Genomic DNA, 24,611 nt, shown 5'->3' on the forward strand with positions numbered 1-24,611 from the left:
CCTCTACCCCATCATTCGTAAAAACACTCATCATCTCAGTTTTTTTACTGAATGCCTTTTTAAAGAAAAATTTGCTACATTTCTCATCCTTCTCTTTCACTTCAACCCTAGCCTGTGCAATAATCTTCCTTCCATTCCTCTCCAGACACTCATTCACACTTCCACGAGCTTCCTCAATCTCCTTCTCAACACTCATCCCCAAACGCCTCAATTCATACAAATACTCTAACCTTCTTTGCCATCTCTCATACTCTTCTCTATCTTTCCTCCCTTTCTCACACCCTTTTTTAATAAAAAACCTTTTAGTCTCTAACTTCACCCACTCCCACCACTCAACCACACTATAAAATGCATCCTTCCTCAACACCCATCCATCAAAACGCTCCCTATATTCTTGTAATACACATTCATTATCCAATAAAGACACATTCAACTTCCAAACACCCTTTCCATACTCACTTAGACCACCACCTTTTACCACACACTCAATCCAGGCATGATCCGTGAACGGTAACCTCCTCCGTCTGAAATTAGAAACAGACATTAGTTTTGAGACAAAAATGAAATCAATACGCGAACTTGTATTGTTAGAAAAATATGTATAACCGATAGTACCATCATTATGGGCAACAAAGGAATCCTTTAACCCAAATAAATTTACAATCTCTTTAAGCTGCTTACTAGTACTGTCTAAACCAGACCCACCACCCACCGTAGTACTACTCCTATCCCCCTCTGTTATTATACAATTGAAATCCCCTATAAGGAACACATCATCCCTCCCACTCAAAAAGAAATATAATTTCTCAAACACCTCCCCTCTTTCCTTCCTCCCAGTTGGAGCATAAACATTAATTACTTTATATGTGAAACCCCTGAAAATAAAATGCACTAATAATACCCTACCCGGAACAATATGGACAACTTTTTTAACAACAAACTCATTACTTTTGAACAAAATCCCCACCCCCGAATTACGTTCCATTGAACCAGACCATACCGATTGCCCATAAGGCCAGGAGATATTTGGCTCCCCATCCAAGCAGCACTCCTGGAGACCTAGAACATCAAAAGAATATCTAGAAAGTAAATCAAAAATGGCGGATCTCCTTTCTAAAGATCTAATACTGCGGACATTTAGAGAACCAATTGTTAAACTCATTCAAACATTTGAAGGAAAAAAAGGAAATACAAAATCAAGCATTATCAAAAGGAGGCCTAGCCTTTCCCCGACCTCTACCCTTATTTTTTGCCTCCCCTTCCTTAAACTTAAGAGTCTTTGTCAATTTTTTGACTGAACATTCCTCCAAATAACCTGTGCCCAGGGAGGATAAAGAGGAGTCAGAATCAATCTGACATGACGACCCTCCACCTGCCTCCTCCCTTCCCGGGCTAGGAAAGTCCTCAATCCTTTGACTCTGAGGAGTCGGACAGTCATCCTCCGATTCTTCCACCGGCATCTTTCTCTTCAAGGATTCTTTGTCCACAGTCATCTCCTCTGGCGGATCAGAGGCCTCCGAAACAGATGCCCCCGAAACAGACTCCGCCTTCTCCCCCTCTGCCACCAAAGCATCCGGAACAGACCTAGAAATGGAAGGAAAAACAGGGGCAAACTCTGCTTCACTGGTCAGCACGCTAACCTCTGCATCGCCTGCCCTGGCAGCATTGGAGTCCTCAGGAACTGTCCCACCTCGAAGAGCCATTGCATATGATCGGGGTGCCCCAGACTGGTAAGTGGGGCAACTCCTAGCCAGGTGATCCGAAGAACCACAGAAATGACACTTGCGTTTCTCGGGACAGTCTGCAGTGCGGTGATCAGGCTTGTGGCAGTTCCTGCAAACCTGCCCGGTTGTACAGTTCTCTCTGGTATGACCAAAGCAAAAACAGTCCCGGCAAAAACTTGGCATCCCCGGGTAGTGCAGAAACCCCCTGTTGTTCCCTATCGCAAAGTTCTGCGGGGGGTGACAAAAACCTTCAGCACCACCCTCGGGGGCAGGCCTAAACTCCACCCAAAAACGTCTCATGCCTGTGAAAGTCCCCAGGATGTTATTTTTCCTCTCCGCACCAGAAACAGACACACAATACCTTCTTAGAAAGGTCTGGATCTCCTCATCCCGCACAAAAGGGTTGTACATATGCACTACCACTGGAACTTTCTTAGGCCGAGCCTCGCAGGAAATGAATCGGATCCCTTGTAGGTCAGGGTGAGAAGCATTCTCCTTACTCCGGTAGAGACAGGTACGGAGATCATCCAGGTTGTAGAAGGTCACGTCAAAGAATCCTTGGCTGGGAAAGACCTGGACACAGAAGATGGAAGCATGCGGCATCCTCAGCACTCCTTCCACGACCTTCTGCTGGACATGCAAAATCCCGTAGGCACTCCTCTTTTCCTCCTCGATAAACAGCCGTACTGTATTAGGAGCGTTCGGCGCATTAGCCATCCTCTCCGGCAGACCCGTCCTCCGATGATCACCTTCCCGTTATCCTGGGACTAAGCCCTCTCCCCAATAGCAGCAGGTGGGTGAAGCCCAGGCAATAAACCTGGGCGATCCCACAAGGCCGAGGAGAGGGGTACCCGAATACCTTAGGGCAAGACACTTGATCTTAGCCAAAAGGCCGAGAAGCGATAACCGTGAAAGGGGCGGGCCCAACAAGGTCCCCTTCATGGGCACTATCACTGCTTGCTGTCAGGGAGGCTGCCAGACAATTTTCCATGCACACTCTGGGCTGGGGGGCAGTCAACCACCAGTACACACAGCAGAACCTAAACCCATACCATTATTGCTAAGCAGCAAGACAAGGGCCCATTGCACTCCCACGGGGCCTTTTTAAATGCAATCCATAACCCGGATTTGCCAGGAACCCTTCTTACTCCTCCTACTTGCATGTGACACTGGGCTTAGGATCTGCATAGGAAACACACACACAAGCACACACCTACCTTTGTTGCCTGCAGATGCCTCCTTGGCTGTCCCCAAACGGTATCAAACCAACACCCACGGGAAGCTGTAAGCATAGAGGACATGCCTGCACCCCATTGGACTTACCTGTGTGGGTTAAATCCGGGTTATTTGACAACCTATGGCGGTGATGGTTCTGCTCAGGCAGAGCAGTGCTGATGCTCCTCATAAAGCTGTCGCTGCTGTGAAGGTTCTAGGTGACATCACAAATCCCTTTGGTTACATACACAACAAAGCTGGGTTGTTGTTGTTTACACTCTGCAAGGCCTGTGGAAGTGAGTGACATCATAGCACTGTAGTTCTGAGGGTTCAAGATGGATGCAACAATCTCCTGTTGCTTCTATGAAGGCCGTAATAGACGACATCACCAAACAGCTCCATAGTCACATACACAGCAAAGGAGAGATGTTGTTTACACCTAGTGATGTCAGTGGTATTGAGTGACATCACAGCACAGTGCTAAGGCTCCTGGGCCTGGACACAGCAGCGGCTGCAATATCTCAACGGAGAATACGTTTATATCTATGTGTGTGTGTGCGCATATATATATATATATATATATATATATATATATATATATATTTCTCCGCCGAAATCACTTTTAAACCCATTTCCACCTTTTTTTCCCTTCTCTTCCTCTTACTTTTTTTTCACGTTTTTTTACGTTTTTCTCCTTTTCGCCTCTTTTCTGGGCGTATTATTCTTCTTTTTCTTCTTTTTTTTCGTCTAATGCATACCCCATCAGTGCAGCAATGCTTATTCAATACCGCCAGCAGATGGAGACACTGGGGGATAATTTTCTAAGGATTTATACTGATTTTTCCTGTCTGAATTTGTCGCACAGAAAGTTGCAGGCCAAATATGTGTGACATTTCTGCGACTTTAGCTTCTAGAGCATTTTTACAACATTATACATAGGTGCTGAATACATAAAAAGCGACTGTTCAGCGACAGACAAGTCGCATCGGCTGAAAGTAGGCCAGAATGTCAGTCCATGTTGGAGCAGGTTTAGATACAGTCTAAAGCATAGATCTCAAAGTCTGTGCACAGAATTTAGCAAGGGCCTCGCACCTTCTGATGCATCAGGTAGGTGCACAATAGCATAGCCTAACCCTCTGTACTTTGGTCTATATTGATGCGGGACATAGACAGCCAGCTGATGACCAATCCATTAGTGCAATGGATGGCTGGAAGCATTTGTCTTTGCCTTTGCAATACCACAGAAGCAATGCATGGTCAATGTACAGCAATGACACACCTGTGTGAACAGCCAGGAGACCCCCCCCCCCCCCCCCCATGTTATGTTACATAGTTACATAGTTAGTACGGTCGAAAAAAGACATATGTCCATCACGTTCAACCAGGGAATTAAGGGGTAGGGGTGTGGCGCGATATTGGGGAAGGGATGAGATTTTATATTTCTTCATAAGCATTAATCTTATTTTGTCAATTAGGAACATTCAGCACCCACCCGCTATCAAGGCAGCTGCCTATCATGTCATGCCCTACCTGCACAGGTGTGCTGGCTACTCAAATGATCCAATTAAGGAGGCCATTTAGTCAGCAGCAGCAGAAGTCCTGTGCCTGGACGCTCCAACAGGGGCCAGACACAAGCAGAAGCAGAAGCAGCAGAAGCAGCAGCAGCACCACCTTTTGTTTTTTGGCTGCAGCAGCAGCAAGGCCCACAGGGCTGGCTAGCTGGCTAGCCAGCAAGCAGGTAGCAATGAAAGTAGGAATCTTTCTTTTTAACCCTGTAAGGGGGTGGTGCACTGTACCCGAAGATACTGCCATATCGGGTCAATGCATAGGGCGACGGAAGCAAGCTTCGAAATCGGCCCCCGTTCTCAAAAATCCATTTAATATATGGTCCCCAGATAGGGGACGTATCAGATATTAAACTGATAAGAACAGATAAGGTTTCAACAAAATTTTATTGAATAAATAAGAAACCATACAAAATTTAAAATGCTAAATAATAAAAGGTTCACAAAAGTTTTAAAATACAAATAATAAAACCAGTAATAAAAGGAGAAAAAATAAAAATGGCAGGATAAAACATTATACAAATGTCATAAAAACTGATTATACTGTTATTTCGTTCCATAGAGGCAGACACCACATGGATGCTGCCTCGCTGGCCCCCAACTGTTTCTTGTCTCTTAGGTAATAGATGTACATCTCACTCAGGGCCAGCTTTATACAGTTTTTAACATCAATAAAATCATGTTTAAAAAGTAAGATGTTCCTAACTTTCCAGATGGCATTTTTAAAACAATTAATAATCATCCAGCAGATCATCTGCTGTTTAAAATTGGGGCAGTTAAAAAGACCGTAAAAGACACATTCGTGATTAAAATCTTTTAGGCCGCAGGCCCACTTCAAAAGTGGGCCTACCTTCCTCCAAAGCTCCCGTGCAAAAGGGCAGTTCCAAAATATGTGCAGCACCGTTTCGTCCACTCCGCAGCCATCTCTCGGGCACTTGGCTCTCGCCACCAGTCCTCGCCTGTGCTGGAACTCACGAGTAGGGAGGCACTGGTGGACGATTGCCCAGGCAAGATCCCTGTGTACATTCGCCAGAAACTTCCCGTACACGTTCCGCCATACCTTTTTGGATCTTGCCTGTGTGAAATTGGACACTGCCAGTGTAACCTCACTCCGCCTGAGGACCTTTGATACCTTTCTCTGGTCCCCCAGTATGTCAGGCTCCAAATCTTGGAGACCTAGGAGCCTGACTGTCTTTTCCAACACCACATAATGTTTTGGGGGACACAGAAGCACCGGAGCGTTCAGAGGGATGCGCAACCATCTTTTAAAAACCATGCCCGCAGCGTACCTTAAAAAGCAGCTAAAAATGCCATCGGATTTAATAATTTTAAAACAGAAACAGAAATACTTTATGTAAAAGAAAGTAAAAAGGTTAGGAACATCTTTCCCGCCATTATCTTTACTTTTGTACATAAAATCACGCTTTAATTTCTCCATTTTTGAACCCCATAAAAAAGTAAAAACAATTCTAGTTACTTTTTTAATGTATAAAATAGATGGAGGAAATACCATGGCAATGTATAGCATAATAGGGAGTAAAACCATCTTTATTATTAAAATCTTCCCCTCCATGGTAAGGTTTCTAAGATTCCACATTAAAATCTTCTTCTCCATCTTAGCTATAGCTGAATCCCAGTTAGGGCTCCCATCATTGACCTGGTTAAAAACAATACCTAAAACTTTAATTTGATCCTGTTGCATTGTGACTCCTGGGGTGATGGATGAATCCCAGGAGCCAATATAAAAACAGTCACATTTATCTGTGTTTAGCTTAAAACCAGAGACCTCGCAGAAATAGCTGGTGTTCCTCAATGCCCCCCTCATGGATGGAGAGTCCGGGCACAGTATGGTGACATCATCCATGTACCCCAACACCTTTAGATGGGTCCCTCCTCCACCAGGTATCGGTACGCCTCTTACTACCCGGTCTTTTCTGAGGAGGGCCATCAGTGGTTCGATTGCGCAAATAAAAAGGAGTGGGGACAGGGGGCAGCCCTGTTTGACACCTGATAAAAGAGGAACACCGCTGGTTAAAAAGCCATTAACAGAGACTTGACTAAAACAGGATCGGTATAAAAGCATGATTCGGCTTAAAATCGTTTCAGGCACTGCCATCTTTTTAAGAACTAAAAACAGGTATTCATGGGAGACCCTATCAAAGGCTTTTTCAAAGTCTAAGGATAAAATTGCTACAGTTTGATTTCTATCCTTAAAATACCATAAAACATCTCTTAAAATATTTAGGGATTCAGCTATAGACCTTCCAGGTACCCCACAAACCTGATTTGGGTGAATTAATTTATGAATAAAAGGTTTAAAACGGACAGCTAATAACTTGGCTAAAACTTTATAATCGACATTTAAAAGTGTGATGGGGCGCCAATTTTTTAGCATATCCTTTTCACCTTTTTTAAAAAGTAATGATACAATCCCCCTCCTCCAGGAAGGGGGAAGTTCATTAACAATAAAAGTTTCTTTATACAATAAAACCATATCATCCTTTAAAATATCCCAAAAAGCTAAATAAAATTCGATGGGTAAACCATCTTCCCCAGGGGCCTTCCCACTAGAAAAACTTTTAAAAACAAATAAAAGTTCATCTAAGTTAAGATCACGGGATAAAACCTCCTGGTCTAAAACATCTAGCTTAAAATCAAGGGAATTAAGAACATGTTCTAAAAAGGATGGATTAAGATCTTTCTTATTAAAAAGAAGCTGGTAGAAGTTAAAAACTGCATCTAACATGCCTTTTGGAGTGGATTCACCCTCAAGGTTTTGGATGATATCCCTCCTATTCATCACTTTTTTAAAAAAGAAACGGGAACATTTCTCGCCCTCCTCCAGGTGCTGCACATGTGAGTTAAAAATGATTTGTTTCCCTTTCTTTTCTATGGCATGTTTTATTTCAGTTTTAAGGTTTAAAATATCATTTTCTACATCCATACCAGCTTCTTTCAATTTAAAAAGTACATTTAAACGCATGTTAAGAACATAAAACCACTGTTTTTCCATTTTTGCCTTCTTCTTACCTGCTTTGATAAAAAAAAATCTGATTTTAGATTTGGTGCCCTCCCACCAGTGCAGCATAGGCTCGTGGGGTTTTCTTTGTGATTGCCAGCACTGGTAGGTCCGCACAAACTCCTCTTTTATCTCAGGGTCCTCTAGGAGTGTGGTGTTTAATCTCCAGAGGCCCCTTTTTGCTTTTTGCTCCCCCTCTAGCTCCAGGCCCACCAAGAGGAGCTTATGATCAGAGAAGATATTCTGCTCGAGCGTGCATTTCAGGGGTTTAAAAGCTCTAGAGGAAAAAATAAAATCGATTCTGGAGCTCACTCTTCCATTGGACCATGTGGCGCCCGGGTCCTCCGGCAAGAGATCCTTCCAGCAATCTTTCAAATTAAAATCATCAATAAAATTTTTAAGCAGGTAAGAAGTGCGGTCTTTACGATTAATATCCCCACCCTGCCGGTGTTCCCCATCACGTATGCAGTTAAAATCACCTCCCACCAGCAGGGGGGAAGACCCAACACAAAACAGTGGTAAAATTTCAAATAGTTCTGCCCGCTCCTGTTTATCAGGAGGGGCATACACATTTAAAACACGAATTAAAAGTCCATTAAAATATAGATGAATTAAAAGAGCTCTGCCAGGCACAATTTCAGTTACTGTATGAATAGAAAAGGACTGGCCTCGGCAGAGCAGCCCAACACCCACAGAACGACAGTCATTTGCACCGGACCATATGGATGGGCCCAGCTTCCAGTCTTCTTTTAAGTCTTTATAGTCCATTTTACTAGGGATTCCACATTCTTGTAGCAGGCAAAGGTCAAAGTCACATGTCTCTAGATAAGAAAATAAAGCAGCCCTGCGATCAGGGCTCTTTAAGGACCTCACATTGAGTGAGGCAATTTTTACAGGGATAGGCATAGTTTATGGAGAGTCCGTGCTTGGAGAATCAAAGTCAATAATAAGCTGCGTACCGTCATCCCCCGCCTGCGGGGTCATCAGCTCCTTGATGTTCTGAGGGTCGGAGCTTGAGATCGATGATGCCCCGACCCTGAGCTCGCTCTCGTCCGAACTACGGCACGCCGCTTTCCTTTGAATGTCTTCCTCTTCTTCTTCTCTTTGTCTTTTAAATGTCACACTGCTGTCCATATCCTCTGTGTTGCTCTCACTCGATGTAATCTCTGGCCCCCGGCTGATGGATCTGCGTCTTCTTTCATCATTTGACGACTGGAACTGCTGCACAGGGGCCTGTGAGGCCTCTTTTCCGGAACCTTTGCCGCTACCTTGGGAAGTTTTCATCGCTTGTTCCCCAGCAAGCGTTGCTGAGGACTGTTGCTCCAACTTCCCCATCGATCGACGATGGCCAGTTTTACCCACCGGGTCCACTGCTGGCGGGGCAGCAAACCCTGGTTTGGCGCCACTTGTCTTCTTGGCCCTGTCCTGTATAGGCGGAGTAACAGGACCGGGCTCAGACCTGGCCACCTGGCTCCCCTTCCGGCGGGCTTTCACCGGGGCCTCTTCGTCCGGAGCAGGGCGACCCTGGGCCAAGCCAGTACCTGGCTTATGCTGTAATTTTGGGTCCACCCTTGCCCCCACCGAGGCCCGTCGGCTGCCACCCGCCACAGGTGAGCCCCCTTCAGAAGTTTCGGCGGGCTCTTGAGCCAGGTAGGAAGTCGATCGACGTCTTTCAATTTCCCGGGCAGTAAACTCGATCACCCGCCCGGGCTTCGTGGAATCCCCATGGCCTCCCCCTAGCACTACCACCGGTGGGCCCCCCGATGGAGCACCAGAGGTCTTGGGCCTGGACCCATCAGTACCTGCCATCTGGGGTTTGGGCATCTTAAAAAAGGACGTCTTTTGTCCTGTCCCCTCTTTGGGTGGGCCCAGCCTTGACCCACCCATCGTAGTTTTTGCTTTATGGGGACAGGAATTAAAATCGTGATTTTCCTCTCCGCAGAGGTTGCACCTTATCGAATGGCTACATCTTGAGGCTATGTGACCTTCTTGGCCACACCTATTGCAGCGAATCACACGCTCCGCGCCGCAGGTCTCCTGGGTGTGGCCAAACCTCAAGCAATTTCGGCAATACATAGGCATTTGAGGATAGAACAGGAAGCCCCGAACTCTCCCGATGGCAAAATTTGGGGGCGGATGGCAAAGACCCCCAATACCACCGGGATCCTTACGGAGCTTGACCCAGAACTTCCTCTTGCCGTTCCAGAACCGCACGGAGTTCAAGATTTTGTTTGCGAATCGCACCTCTTCGCAGTATCGCCGAAGAAAAGTGGCTATATCCTCCGTGGTCACATGAGGGCTGTGCATAGCCACCACCAACGGTATATGTTCCTCACCATAGAGGAACTGGAACGAAAGACCGTCGAGTCGATCGTCCCTCTGGTCCGCACCAGACAAGGTTGCATAGATGTTATCGCAACACGCCGTGGCCGTGAAGGTGACGGTATACAGGCCACGGCTTTCCTGGTCATTTAGACACAGGATGTCCTCCCTATTGAGGCGGAAGTAGTCAAGAAGAATCACCTCCGCAATGAAGCGGAGGTTCTTCAACTGACGATGGCTCTCCGACACCTCTATGCGGATGGTATTTCGCATCGACATTTCCCCAGAGGGGAAAGCCCAGGAGAACGGCATCTTCCACACCCAGGGACTAAGCCCCTTCCCCAATAGCAGCAGGGGCTCGGAATCCCGCTATAAAAGCGGAACCCTTACCCAAGGCAGAGGTCGGGGGTACCCTAGGTGCTTCCGAAGCTACAGGTAACGCTCAACGTACCGAAAATGCCTTCTGAGACACAAGGTCCCAGAGACAGGGGGATCGCAACCCGTTGTCTGTGGACTAAGCCCGCTCCCCAATAGCAGCAAGGGGGTGAAGTCCCTCCGTAAGGAGAGACAATCCCCCAAGGCCGAGAAGCGGGGTACCACAGACACCTTCCGACCAGACCAAATGCAGATACTACACTTGATCTTAGCCAAAAGGCCGAGAAGCGATAACCGTGAAAGGGGCGGGCCCAACAAGGTCCCCTTCATGGGCACTATCACTGCTTGCTGTCAGGGAGGCTGCCAGACAATTTTCCATGCACACTCTGGGCTGGGGGGCAGTCAACCACCAGTACACACAGCAGAACCTAAACCCATACCATTATTGCTAAGCAGCAAGACAGGGGCCCATTGCACTCCCACGGGGCCTTTTTAAATGCAATCCATAACCCGGATTTGCCAGGAACCCTTCTTACTCCTCCTACTTGCATGTGACACTGGGCTTAGGATCTGCATAGGAAACACACACACAAGCACACACCTACCTTTGTTGCCTGCAGATGCCTCCTTGGCTGTCCCCAAACGGTATCAAACCAACACCCACGGGAAGCTGTAAGCATAGAGGACATGCCTGCACCCCATTGGACTTACCTGTGTGGGTTAAATCCGGGTTATTTGACAACCTATGGCGGTGATGGTTCTGCTCAGGCAGAGCAGTGCTGATGCTCCTCATAAAGCTGTCGCTGCTGTGAAGGTTCTAGGTGACATCACAAATCCCTTTGGTTACATACACAACAAAGCTGGGTTGTTGTTGTTTACACTCTGCAAGGCCTGTGGAAGTGAGTGACATCATAGCACTGTAGTTCTGAGGGTTCAAGATGGATGCAACAATCTCCTGTTGCTTCTATGAAGGCCGTAATAGACGACATCACCAAACAGCTCCATAGTCACATACACAGCAAAGGAGAGATGTTGTTTACACCTAGTGATGTCAGTGGTATTGAGTGACATCACAGCACAGTGCTAAGGCTCCTGGGCCTGGACACAGCAGCGGCTGCAATATCTCAACGGAGAATACGTTTATATCTATGTGTGTGTGTGCGCATATATATATATATATATATATATATATATATATATATATATATTTCTCCGCCGAAATCACTTTTAAACCCATTTCCACCTTTTTTTCCCTTCTCTTCCTCTTACTTTTTTTTCACGTTTTTTTACGTTTTTCTCCTTTTCGCCTCTTTTCTGGGCGTATTATTCTTCTTTTTCTTCTTTTTTTTCGTCTAATGCATACCCCATCAGTGCAGCAATGCTTATTCAATACCGCCAGCAGATGGAGACACTGGGGGATAATTTTCTAAGGATTTATACTGATTTTTCCTGTCTGAATTTGTCGCACAGAAAGTTGCAGGCCAAATATGTGTGACATTTCTGCGACTTTAGCTTCTAGAGCATTTTTACAACATTATACATAGGTGCTGAATACATAAAAAGCGACTGTTCAGCGACAGACAAGTCGCATCGGCTGAAAGTAGGCCAGAATGTCAGTCCATGTTGGAGCAGGTTTAGATACAGTCTAAAGCATAGATCTCAAAGTCTGTGCACAGAATTTAGCAAGGGCCTCGCACCTTCTGATGCATCAGGTAGGTGCACAATAGCATAGCCTAACCCTCTGTACTTTGGTCTATATTGATGCGGGACATAGACAGCCAGCTGATGACCAATCCATTAGTGCAATGGATGGCTGGAAGCATTTGTCTTTGCCTTTGCAATACCACAGAAGCAATGCATGGTCAATGTACAGCAATGACACACCTGTGTGAACAGCCAGGAGACCCCCCCCCCCCCCCCATGTTATGTTACATAGTTACATAGTTAGTACGGTCGAAAAAAGACATATGTCCATCACGTTCAACCAGGGAATTAAGGGGTAGGGGTGTGGCGCGATATTGGGGAAGGGATGAGATTTTATATTTCTTCATAAGCATTAATCTTATTTTGTCAATTAGGAACATTCAGCACCCACCCGCTATCAAGGCAGCTGCCTATCATGTCATGCCCTACCTGCACAGGTGTGCTGGCTACTCAAATGATCCAATTAAGGAGGCCATTTAGTCAGCAGCAGCAGAAGTCCTGTGCCTGGACGCTCCAACAGGGGCCAGACACAAGCAGAAGCAGAAGCAGCAGAAGCAGCAGCAGCACCACCTTTTGTTTTTTGGCTGCAGCAGCAGCAAGGCCCACAGGGCTGGCTAGCTGGCTAGCCAGCAAGCAGGTAGCAATGAAAGTAGGAATCTTTCTTTTTAACCCTGTAAGGGGGTGGTGCACTGTACCCGAAGATACTGCCATATCGGGTCAATGCATAGGGCGACGGAAGCAAGCTTCGAAATCGGCCCCCGTTCTCAAAAATCCATTTAATATATGGTCCCCAGATAGGGGACGTATCAGATATTAAACTGATAAGAACAGATACTACACTTGATCTTAGCCAAAAGGCCGAGAAGCGATAACCGTGAAAGGGGCGGGCCCAACAAGGTCCCCTTCATGGGCACTATCACTGCTTGCTGTCAGGGAGGCTGCCAGACAATTTTCCATGCACACTCTGGGCTGGGGGGCAGTCAACCACCAGTACACACAGCAGAACCTAAACCCATACCATTATTGCTAAGCAGCAAGACAGGGGCCCATTGCACTCCCACGGGGCCTTTTTAAATGCAATCCATAACCCGGATTTGCCAGGAACCCTTCTTACTCCTCCTACTTGCATGTGACACTGGGCTTAGGATCTGCATAGGAAACACACACACAAGCACACACCTACCTTTGTTGCCTGCAGATGCCTCCTTGGCTGTCCCCAAACGGTATCAAACCAACACCCACGGGAAGCTGTAAGCATAGAGGACATGCCTGCACCCCATTGGACTTACCTGTGTGGGTTAAATCCGGGTTATTTGACAACCTATGGCGGTGATGGTTCTGCTCAGGCAGAGCAGTGCTGATGCTCCTCATAAAGCTGTCGCTGCTGTGAAGGTTCTAGGTGACATCACAAATCCCTTTGGTTACATACACAACAAAGCTGGGTTGTTGTTGTTTACACTCTGCAAGGCCTGTGGAAGTGAGTGACATCATAGCACTGTAGTTCTGAGGGTTCAAGATGGATGCAACAATCTCCTGTTGCTTCTATGAAGGCCGTAATAGACGACATCACCAAACAGCTCCATAGTCACATACACAGCAAAGGAAAGATGTTGTTTACACCTAGTGATGTCAGTGGTATTGAGTGACATCACAGCACAGTGCTAAGGCTCCTGGGCCTGGACACAGCAGCGGCTGCAATATCTCAACGGAGAATACGTTTATATCTATGTGTGTGTGTGCGCATATATATATATATATATATATATATATATATATATATATATATATATATTTCTCCGCCGAAATCACTTTTAAACCCATTTCCACCTTTTTTTCCCTTCTCTTCCTCTTACTTTTTTTTCACGTTTTTTTACGTTTTTCTCCTTTTCGCCTCTTTTCTGGGCGTATTATTCTTCTTTTTCTTCTTTTTTTTCGTCTAATGCATACCCCATCAGTGCAGCAATGCTTATTCAATACCGCCAGCAGATGGAGACACTGGGGGATAATTTTCTAAGGATTTATACTGATTTTTCCTGTCTGAATTTGTCGCACAGAAAGTTGCAGGCCAAATATGTGTGACATTTCTGCGACTTTAGCTTCTAGAGCATTTTTACAACATTATACATAGGTGCTGAATACATAAAAAGCGACTGTTCAGCGACAGACAAGTCGCATCGGCTGAAAGTAGGCCAGAATGTCAGTCCATGTTGGAGCAGGTTTAGATACAGTCTAAAGCATAGATCTCAAAGTCTGTGCACAGAATTTAGCAAGGGCCTCGCACCTTCTGATGCATCAGGTAGGTGCACAATAGCATAGCCTAACCCTCTGTACTTTGGTCTATATTGATGCGGGACATAGACAGCCAGCTGATGACCAATCCATTAGTGCAATGGATGGCTGGAAGCATTTGTCTTTGCCTTTGCAATACCACAGAAGCAATGCATGGTCAATGTACAGCAATGACACACCTGTGTGAACAGCCAGGAGACCCCCCCCCCCCCCCCATGTTATGTTACATAGTTACATAGTTAGTACGGTCGAAAAAAGACATATGTCCATCACGTTCAACCAGGGAATTAAGGGGTAGGGGTGTGGCGCGATATTGGGGAAGGGATGAGATTTTATATTTCTTCATAAGCATTAATCTTATTTTGTCAATTAGGAACATTCAGCACCCACCCGCTATCAAGGCAGCTGCCTATCATGTCATGCCCTACCTGCACAGGTGTGCTGGCTACTCAAATGATCCAATTAAGGAGGCCATTTAGTCAGCAGCAGCAGAAGTCCTGTGCCTGGACGCTCCAACAGGGGCCAGACACAAGCAGAAGCAGAAGCAGCAGAAGCAGCAGCAGCACCACCTTTTGTTTTTTGGCTGCAGCAGCAGCAAGGCCCACAGGGCTGGCTAGCTGGCTAGCCAGCAAGCAGGTAGCAATGAAAGTAGGAATCTTTCTTTTTAACCCTGTAAGGGGGTGGTGCACTGTACCCGAAGATACTGCCATATCGGGTCAATGCATAGGGCGACGGAAGCAAGCTTCTAAATCGGCCCCCGTTCTCAAAAATCCATTTAATATATGGTCCCCAGATAGGGGACGTATCAGATATTAAACTGATAAGAACAGATACTACACTTGATCTTAGCCAAAAGGCCGAGAAGCGATAACCGTGAAAGGGGCGGGCCCAACAAGGTCCCCTTCATGGGCACTATCACTGCTTGCTGTCAGGGAGGCTGCCAGACAATTTTCCATGCACACTCTGGGCTGGGGGGCAGTCAACCACCAGTACACACAGCAGAACCTAAACCCATACCATTATTGCTAAGCAGCAAGACAGGGGCCCATTGCACTCCCACGGGGCCTTTTTAAATGCAATCCATAACCCGGATTTGCCAGGAACCCTTCTTACTCCTCCTACTTGCATGTGACACTGGGCTTAGGATCTGCATAGGAAACACACACACAAGCACACACCTACCTTTGTTGCCTGCAGATGCCTCCTTGGCTGTCCCCAAACGGTATCAAACCAACACCCACGGGAAGCTGTAAGCATAGAGGACATGCCTGCACCCCATTGGACTTACCTGTGTGGGTTAAATCCGGGTTATTTGACAACCTATGGCGGTGATGGTTCTGCTCAGGCAGAGCAGTGCTGATGCTCCTCATAAAGCTGTCGCTGCTGTGAAGGTTCTAGGTGACATCACAAATCCCTTTGGTTACATACACAACAAAGCTGGGTTGTTGTTGTTTACACTCTGCAAGGCCTGTGGAAGTGAGTGACATCATAGCACTGTAGTTCTGAGGGTTCAAGATGGATGCAACAATCTCCTGTTGCTTCTATGAAGGCCGTAATAGACGACATCACCAAACAGCTCCATAGTCACATACACAGCAAAGGAGAGATGTTGTTTACACCTAGTGATGTCAGTGGTATTGAGTGACATCACAGCACAGTGCTAAGGCTCCTGGGCCTGGACACAGCAGCGGCTGCAATATCTCAACGGAGAATACGTTTATATCTATGTGTGTGTGTGCGCATATATATATATATATATATATATATATATATATATATTTCTCCGCCGAAATCACTTTTAAACCCATTTCCACCTTTTTTTCCCTTCTCTTCCTCTTACTTTTTTTTCACGTTTTTTTACGTTTTTCTCCTTTTCGCCTCTTTTCTGGGCGTATTATTCTTCTTTTTCTTCTTTTTTTTCGTCTAATGCATACCCCATCAGTGCAGCAATGCTTATTCAATACCGCCAGCAGATGGAGACACTGGGGGATAATTTTCTAAGGATTTATACTGATTTTTCCTGTCTGAATTTGTCGCACAGAAAGTTGCAGGCCAAATATGTGTGACATTTCTGCGACTTTAGCTTCTAGAGCATTTTTACAACATTATACATAGGTGCTGAATACATAAAAAGCGACTGTTCAGCGACAGACAAGTCGCATCGGCTGAAAGTAGGCCAGAATGTCAGTCCATGTTGGAGCAGGTTTAGATACAGTCTAAAGCATAGATCTCAAAGTCTGTGCACAGAATTTAGCAAGGGCCTCGCACCTTCTGATGCATCAGGTAGGTGCACAATAGCATAGCCTAACCCTCTGTACTTTGGTCTATATTGATGCGGGACATAGACAGCCAGCTGATGACCAATCCATTAGTGCAATGGATGGCTGGAAGCATTTGTCTTTGCCTTTGCAATACCACAGAAGCAATGCATGGTCAATGTACAGCAATGACACACCTGTGTGAACAGCCAGGAGACCCCCCCATGTTATGTTACATAGTTACATAGTTAGTACGGTCGAAAAAAGACATATGTCCATCACGTTCAACCAGGGAATTAAGGGGTAGGGGTGTGGCGCGATATTGGGGAAGGGATGAGATTTTATATTTCTTCATAAGCATTAATCTTATTTTGTCAATTAGGAACATTCAGCACCCACCCGCTATCAAGGCAGCTGCCTATCATGTCATGCCCTACCTGCACAGGTGTGCTGGCTACTCAAATGATCCAATTAAGGAGGCCATTTAGTCAGCAGCAGCAGAAGTCCTGTGCCTGGACGCTCCAACAGGGGCCAGACACAAGCAGAAGCAGAAGCAGCAGAAGCAGCAGCAGCACCACCTTTTGTTTTTTGGCTGCAGCAGCAGCAAGGCCCACAGGGCTGGCTAGCTGGCTAGCCAGCAAGCAGGTAGCAATGAAAGTAGGAATCTTTCTTTTTAACCCTGTAAGGGGGTGGTGCACTGTACCCGAAGATACTGCCATATCGGGTCAATGCATAGGGCGACGGAAGCAAGCTTCGAAATCGGCCCCCGTTCTCAAAAATCCATTTAATATATGGTCCCCAGATAGGGGACGTATCAGATATTAAACTGATAAGAACAGATAAGGTTTCAACAAAATTTTATTGAATAAATAAGAAACCATACAAAATTTAAAATGCTAAATAATAAAAGGTTCACAAAAGTTTTAAAATACAAATAATAAAACCAGTAATAAAAGGAGAAAAAATAAAAACGGCAGGATAAAACATTATACAAATGTCATAAAAAACTGATTATACTGTTATTTCGTTCCATAGAGGCAGACACCACATGGATGCTGCCTCGCTGGCCCCCAACTGTTTCTTGTCTCTAAGGTAATAGATGTACATCTCACTCAGGGCCAGCTTTATACAGTTTTTAACATCAATAAAATCATGTTTAAAAAGTAAGATGTTCCTAACTTTCCAGATGGCATTTTTAAAACAATTAATAATCATCCAGCAGATCATCTGCTGTTTAAAATTGGGGCAGTTAAAAAGACCGTAAAAGACACATTCGTGATTAAAATCTTTTAGGCCGCAGGCCCACTTCAAAAGTGGGCCTACCTTCCTCCAAAGCTCCCGTGCAAAAGGGCAGTTCCAAAATATGTGCAGCACCGTTTCGTCCACTCCGCAGCCATCTCTCGGGCACTTGGCTCTCGCCACCAGTCCTCGCCTGTGCTGGAACTCACGAGTAGGGAGGCACTGGTGGACGATTGCCCAGGCAAGATCCCTGTGTACATTCGCCAGAAACTTCCCGTACACGTTCCGCCATACCTTTTTGGATCTTGCCTGTGTGAAATTGGACACTGCCAGGGTAACCTCACTCCGCCTGAGGACCTTTGATACCTTTCTCTGGTCCCCCAGTATGTCAGGCTCCAAATCTTGGAGACCTAGGAGCCTGACTGTCTTTTCCAACACCACATAATGTTTTGGGGGACACAGAAGCACCGGAGCGTTCAGAGGGATGCGCAACCATCTTTTAAAAACCATGCCCGCAGCGTACCTTAAAAAGCAGCTAAAAATGCCATCGGATTTAATAATTTTAAAACAGAAACAGAAATACTTTATGTAAAAGAAAGTAAAAAGGTTAGGAACATCTTTCCCGCCATTATCTTTACTTTTGTACATAAAATCACGCTTTAATTTCTCCATTTTTGAACCCCATAAAAAAGTAAAAACAATTCTAGTTACTTTTTTAATGTATAAAATAGATGGAGGAAATACCATGGCAATGTATAGCATAATAGGGAGTAAAACCATTTTTATTATTAAAATCTTCCCCTCCATGGTAAGGTTTCTAAGATTCCACATTAAAATCTTCTTCTCCATCTTAGCTATAGCTGAATCCCAGTTAGGGCTCCCATCATTGACCTGGTTAAAAACAATACCTAAAACTTTAATTTGATCCTGTTGCATTGTGACTCCTGGGGTGATGGATGAATCCCAGGAGCCAATATAAAAACAGTCACATTTATCTGTGTTTAGCTTAAAACCAGAGACCTCGCAGAAATAGCTGGTGTTCCTCAATGCCCCCCTCATGGATGGAGAGTCCGGGCACAGTATGGTGACATCATCCATGTACCCCAACACCTTTAGATGGGTCCCTCCTCCACCAGGTATCGGTACGCCTCTTACTACCCGGTCTTTTCTGAGGAGGGCCATCAGTGGTTCGATTGCGCAAATAAAAAGGAGTGGGGACAGGGGGCAGCCCTGTTTGACACCTGATAAAAGAGGAACACCGCTGGTTAAAAAGCCATTAACAGAGACTTGACTAAAACAGGATCGGTATAAAAGCATGATTCGGCTTAAAATCGTTTCAGGCACTGCCATCTTTTTAAGAACTAAAAACAGGTATTCATGGGAGACCCTATCAAAGGCTTTTTCAAAGTCTAAGGATAAAATTGCTACAGTTTGATTTCTATCCTTAAAATACCATAAAACATCTCTTAAAATATTTAGGGATTCAGCTATAGACCTTCCAGGTACCCCACAAACCTGATTTGGGTGAATTAATTTATGAATAAAAGGTTTAAAACGGACAGCTAATAACTTGGCTAAAACTTTATAATCGACATTTAAAAGTGTGATGGGGCGCCAATTTTTTAGCATATCCTTTTCACCCTTTTTAAAAAGTAATGATACAATCCCCCTCCTCCAGGAAGGGGGAAGTTCATTAACAATAAAAGTTTCTTTATACAATAAAACCATATCATCCTTTAAAATATCCCAAAAAGCTAAATAAAATTCGATGGGTAAACCATCTTCCCCAGGGGCCTTCCCACTAGAAAAACTTTTAAAAACAAATAAAAGTTCATCTAAGTTAAGATCACGGGATAAAACCTCCTGGTCTAAAACATCTAGCTTAAAATCAAGGGAATTAAGAACATGTTCTAAAAAGGATGGATTAAGATCTTTCTTATTAAAAAGAAGCTGGTAGAAGTTAAAAACTGCATCTAACATGCCTTTTGGAGTGGATTCACCCTCAAGGTTTTGGATGATATCCCTCCTATTCATCACTTTTTTAAAAAAGAAACGGGAACATTTCTCGCCCTCCTCCAGGTGCTGCACATGTGAGTTAAAAATGATTTGTTTCCCTTTCTTTTCTATGGCATGTTTTATTTCAGTTTTAAGGTTTAAAATATCATTTTCTACATCCATACCAGCTTCTTTCAATTTAAAAAGTACATTTAAACGCATGTTAAGAACATAAAACCACTGTTTTTCCATTTTTGCCTTCTTCTTACCTGCTTTGATAAAAAAAAATCTAATTTTAGATTTGGTGCCCTCCCACCAGTGCAGCATAGGCTCGTGGGGTTTTCTTTGTGATTGCCAGCACTGGTAGGTCCGCACAAACTCCTCTTTTATCTCAGGGTCCTCTAGGAGTGTGGTGTTTAATCTCCAGAGGCCCCTTTTTGCTTTTTGCTCCCCCTCTAGCTCCAGGCCCACCAAGAGGAGCTTATGATCAGAGAAGATATTCTGCTCGAGCGTGCATTTCAGGGGTTTAAAAGCTCTAGAGGAAAAAATAAAATCGATTCTGGAGCTCACTCTTCCATTGGACCATGTGGCGCCCGGGTCCTCCGGCAAGAGATCCTTCCAGCAATCTTTCAAATTAAAATCATCAATAAAATTTTTAAGCAGGTAAGAAGTGCGGTCTTTACGATTAATATCCCCACCCTGCCGGTGTTCCCCATCACGTATGCAGTTAAAATCACCTCCCACCAGCAGGGGGGAAGACCCAACACAAAACAGTGGTAAAATTTCAAATAGTTCTGCCCGCTCCTGTTTATCAGGAGGGGCATACACATTTAAAACACGAATTAAAAGTCCATTAAAATATAGATGAATTAAAAGAGCTCTGCCAGGCACAATCTCAGTTACTGTATGAATAGAAAAGGACTGGCCTCGGCAGAGCAGCCCAACACCCACAGAACGACAGTCATTTGCACCGGACCATATGGATGGGCCCAGCTTCCAGTCTTCTTTTAAGTCTTTATAGTCCATTTTACTAGGGATTCCACATTCTTGTAGCAGGCAAAGGTCAAAGTCACATGTCTCTAGATAAGAAAATAAAGCAGCCCTGCGATCAGGGCTCTTTAAGGACCTCACATTGAGTGAGGCAATTTTTACAGGGATAGGCATAGTTTATGGAGAGTCCGTGCTTGGAGAATCAAAGTCAATAATAAGCTGCGTACCGTCATCCCCCGCCTGCGGGGTCATCAGCTCCTTGATGTTCTGAGGGTCGGAGCTTGAGATCGATGATGCCCCGACCCTGAGCTCGCTCTCATCCGAACTACGGCACGCCGCTTTCCTTTGAATGTCTTCCTCTTCTTCTTCTCTTTGTCTTTTAAATGTCACACTGCTGTCCATATCCTCTGTGTTGCTCTCACTCGATGTAATCTCTGGCCCCCGGCTGATGGATCTGCGTCTTCTTTCATCATTTGACGACTGGAACTGCTGCACAGGGGCCTGTGAGGCCTCTTTTCCGGAACCTTTGCCGCTACCTTGGGAAGTTTTCATCGCTTGTTCCCCAGCAAGCGTTGCTGAGGACTGTTGCTCCAACTTCCCCATCGATCGACGATGGCCAGTTTTACCCACCGGGTCCACTGCTGGCGGGGCAGCAAACCCTGGTTTGGCGCCACTTGTCTTCTTGGCCCTGTCCTGTATAGGCGGAGTAACAGGACCGGGCTCAGACCTGGCCACCTGGCTCCCCTTCCGGCGGGCTTTCACCGGGGCCTCTTCGTCCGGAGCAGGGCGACCCTGGGCCAAGCCAGTACCTGGCTTATGCTGTAATTTTGGGTCCACCTTTGCCCCCACCGAGGCCCGTCGGCTGCCACCCGCCACAGGTGAGCCCCCTTCAGAAGTTTCGGCGGGCTCTTGAGCCAGGTAGGAAGTCGATCGACGTCTTTCAATTTCCCGGGCAGTAAACTCGATCACCCGCCCGGGCTTCGTGGAATCCCCATGGCCTCCCCCTAGCACTACCACCGGTGGGCCCCCCGATGGAGCACCAGAGGTCTTGGGCCTGGACCCATCAGTACCTGCCATCTGGGGTTTGGGCATCTTAAAAAAGGACGTCTTTTGTCCTGTCCCCTCTTTGGGTGGGCCCAGCCTTGACCCACCCATCGTAGTTTTTGCTTTATGGGGACAGGAATTAAAATCGTGATTTTCCTCTCCGCAGAGGTTGCACCTTATCGAATGGCTACATCTTGAGGCTATGTGACCTTCTTGGCCACACCTATTGCAGCGAATCACACGCTCCGCGCCGCAGGTCTCCTGGGTGTGGCCAAACCTCAAGCAATTTCGGCAATACATAGGCATTTGAGGATAGAACAGGAAGCCCCGAACTCTCCCGATGGCAAAATTTGGGGGCGGATGGCAAAGACCCCCAATACCACCGGGATCCTTACGGAGCTTGACCCAGAACTTCCTCTTGCCGTTCCAGAACCGCACGGAGTTCAAGATTTTGTTTGCGAATCGCACCTCTTCGCAGTATCGCCGAAGAAAAGTGGCTATATCCTCCGTGGTCACATGAGGGCTGTGCATAGCCACCACCAACGGTATATGTTCCTCACCATAGAGGAACTGGAACGAAAGACCGTCGAGTCGATCGTCCCTCTGGTCCGCACCAGACAAGGTTGCATAGATGTTATCGCAACACGCCGTGGCCGTGAAGGTGACGGTATACAGGCCACGGCTTTCCTGGTCATTTAGACACAGGATGTCCTCCCTATTGAGGCGGAAGTAGTCAAGAAGAATCACCTCCGCAATGAAGCGGAGGTTCTTCAACTGACGATGGCTCTCCGACACCTCTATGCGGATGGTATTTCGCATCGACATTTCCCCAGAGGGGAAAGCCCAGGAGAACGGCATCTTCCACACCCAGGGACTAAGCCCCTTCCCCAATAGCAGCAGGGGCTCGGAATCCCGCTATAAAAGCGGAACCCTTACCCAAGGCAGAGGTCGGGGGTACCCTAGGTGCTTCCGAAGCTACAGGTAACGCTCAATGTACCGAAAATGCCTTCTGAGACACAAGGTCCCAGAGACAGGGGGATCGCAACCCGTTGTCTGTGGACTAAGCCCGCTCCCCAATAGCAGCAAGGGGGTGAAGTCCCTCCGTAAGGAGAGACAATCCCCCAAGGCCGAGAAGCGGGGTACCACAGACACCTTCCGACCAGACCAAATGCAGATACTACACTTGATCTTAGCCAAAAGGCCGAGAAGCGATAACCGTGAAAGGGGCGGGCCCAACAAGGTCCCCTTCATGGGCACTATCACTGCTTGCTGTCAGGGAGGCTGCCAGACAATTTTCCATGCACACTCTGGGCTGGGGGGCAGTCAACCACCAGTACACACAGCAGAACCTAAACCCATACCATTATTGCTAAGCAGCAAGACAGGGGCCCATTGCACTCCCACGGGGCCTTTTTAAATGCAATCCATAACCCGGATTTGCCAGGAACCCTTCTTACTCCTCCTACTTGCATGTGACACTGGGCTTAGGATCTGCATAGGAAACACACACACAAGCACACACCTACCTTTGTTGCCTGCAGATGCCTCCTTGGCTGTCCCCAAACGGTATCAAACCAACACCCACGGGAAGCTGTAAGCATAGAGGACATGCCTGCACCCCATTGGACTTACCTGTGTGGGTTAAATCCGGGTTATTTGACAACCTATGGCGGTGATGGTTCTGCTCAGGCAGAGCAGTGCTGATGCTCCTCATAAAGCTGTCGCTGCTGTGAAGGTTCTAGGTGACATCACAAATCCCTTTGGTTACATACACAACAAAGCTGGGTTGTTGTTGTTTACACTCTGCAAGGCCTGTGGAAGTGAGTGACATCATAGCACTGTAGTTCTGAGGGTTCAAGATGGATGCAACAATCTCCTGTTGCTTCTATGAAGGCCGTAATAGACGACATCACCAAACAGCTCCATAGTCACATACACAGCAAAGGAGAGATGTTGTTTACACCTAGTGATGTCAGTGGTATTGAGTGACATCACAGCACAGTGCTAAGGCTCCTGGGCCTGGACACAGCAGCGGCTGCAATATCTCAACGGAGAATACGTTTATATCTATGTGTGTGTGTGCGCATATATATATATATATATATATATATATATATATATATATATTTCTCCGCCGAAATCACTTTTAAACCCATTTCCACCTTTTTTTCCCTTCTCTTCCTCTTACTTTTTTTTCACGTTTTTTTACGTTTTTCTCCTTTTCGCCTCTTTTCTGGGCGTATTATTCTTCTTTTTCTTCTTTTTTTTCGTCTAATGCATACCCCATCAGTGCAGCAATGCTTATTCAATACCGCCAGCAGATGGAGACACTGGGGGATAATTTTCTAAGGATTTATACTGATTTTTCCTGTCTGAATTTGTCGCACAGAAAGTTGCAGGCCAAATATGTGTGACATTTCTGCGACTTTAGCTTCTAGAGCATTTTTACAACATTATACATAGGTGCTGAATACATAAAAAGCGACTGTTCAGCGACAGACAAGTCGCATCGGCTGAAAGTAGGCCAGAATGTCAGTCCATGTTGGAGCAGGTTTAGATACAGTCTAAAGCATAGATCTCAAAGTCTGTGCACAGAATTTAGCAAGGGCCTCGCACCTTCTGATGCATCAGGTAGGTGCACAATAGCATAGCCTAACCCTCTGTACTTTGGTCTATATTGATGCGGGACATAGACAGCCAGCTGATGACCAATCCATTAGTGCAATGGATGGCTGGAAGCATTTGTCTTTGCCTTTGCAATACCACAGAAGCAATGCATGGTCAATGTACAGCAATGACACACCTGTGTGAACAGCCAGGAGACCCCCCCCCCCCCCCCCATGTTATGTTACATAGTTACATAGTTAGTACG

General features: G+C 46.0%; 4 non-coding genes and 2 pseudogenes across 4 annotated transcripts; all 6 read right to left on the reverse strand.

Annotated features, from left to right (window-relative positions):
• Positions 1-4,719: 4,719 nt before the first annotated feature.
• LOC130347428 (U2 spliceosomal RNA) lies at positions 4,720-4,905 on the reverse strand. The gene has a single exon (XR_008885364.1). It is a non-coding gene; the product is annotated as a U2 spliceosomal RNA (small nuclear RNA).
• Positions 4,906-10,294: 5,389 nt separating this feature from the next.
• Positions 10,295-10,512, reverse strand: LOC130347381 (U2 spliceosomal RNA; annotated as a pseudogene).
• A 2,091-nt stretch (positions 10,513-12,603) lies between these two features.
• LOC130347395 (U2 spliceosomal RNA) lies at positions 12,604-12,794 on the reverse strand. Its single transcript, XR_008885334.1, has one exon. It is a non-coding gene; the product is annotated as a U2 spliceosomal RNA (small nuclear RNA).
• A 2,097-nt stretch (positions 12,795-14,891) lies between these two features.
• LOC130347380 (U2 spliceosomal RNA) lies at positions 14,892-15,082 on the reverse strand. Its single transcript, XR_008885323.1, has one exon. It is a non-coding gene; the product is annotated as a U2 spliceosomal RNA (small nuclear RNA).
• A 2,076-nt stretch (positions 15,083-17,158) lies between these two features.
• LOC130347429 (U2 spliceosomal RNA) lies at positions 17,159-17,344 on the reverse strand. The gene has a single exon (XR_008885365.1). It is a non-coding gene; the product is annotated as a U2 spliceosomal RNA (small nuclear RNA).
• Positions 17,345-22,873: 5,529 nt separating this feature from the next.
• LOC130347382 (U2 spliceosomal RNA) lies at positions 22,874-22,952 on the reverse strand (annotated as a pseudogene).
• Between the last annotated feature and the right edge of the window lie 1,659 nt (positions 22,953-24,611).

This window comes from Hyla sarda, unplaced genomic scaffold (assembly GCF_029499605.1).
Source record: "Hyla sarda isolate aHylSar1 unplaced genomic scaffold, aHylSar1.hap1 scaffold_837, whole genome shotgun sequence".
Lineage (NCBI taxonomy): Eukaryota > Metazoa > Chordata > Amphibia > Anura > Hylidae > Hyla > Hyla sarda.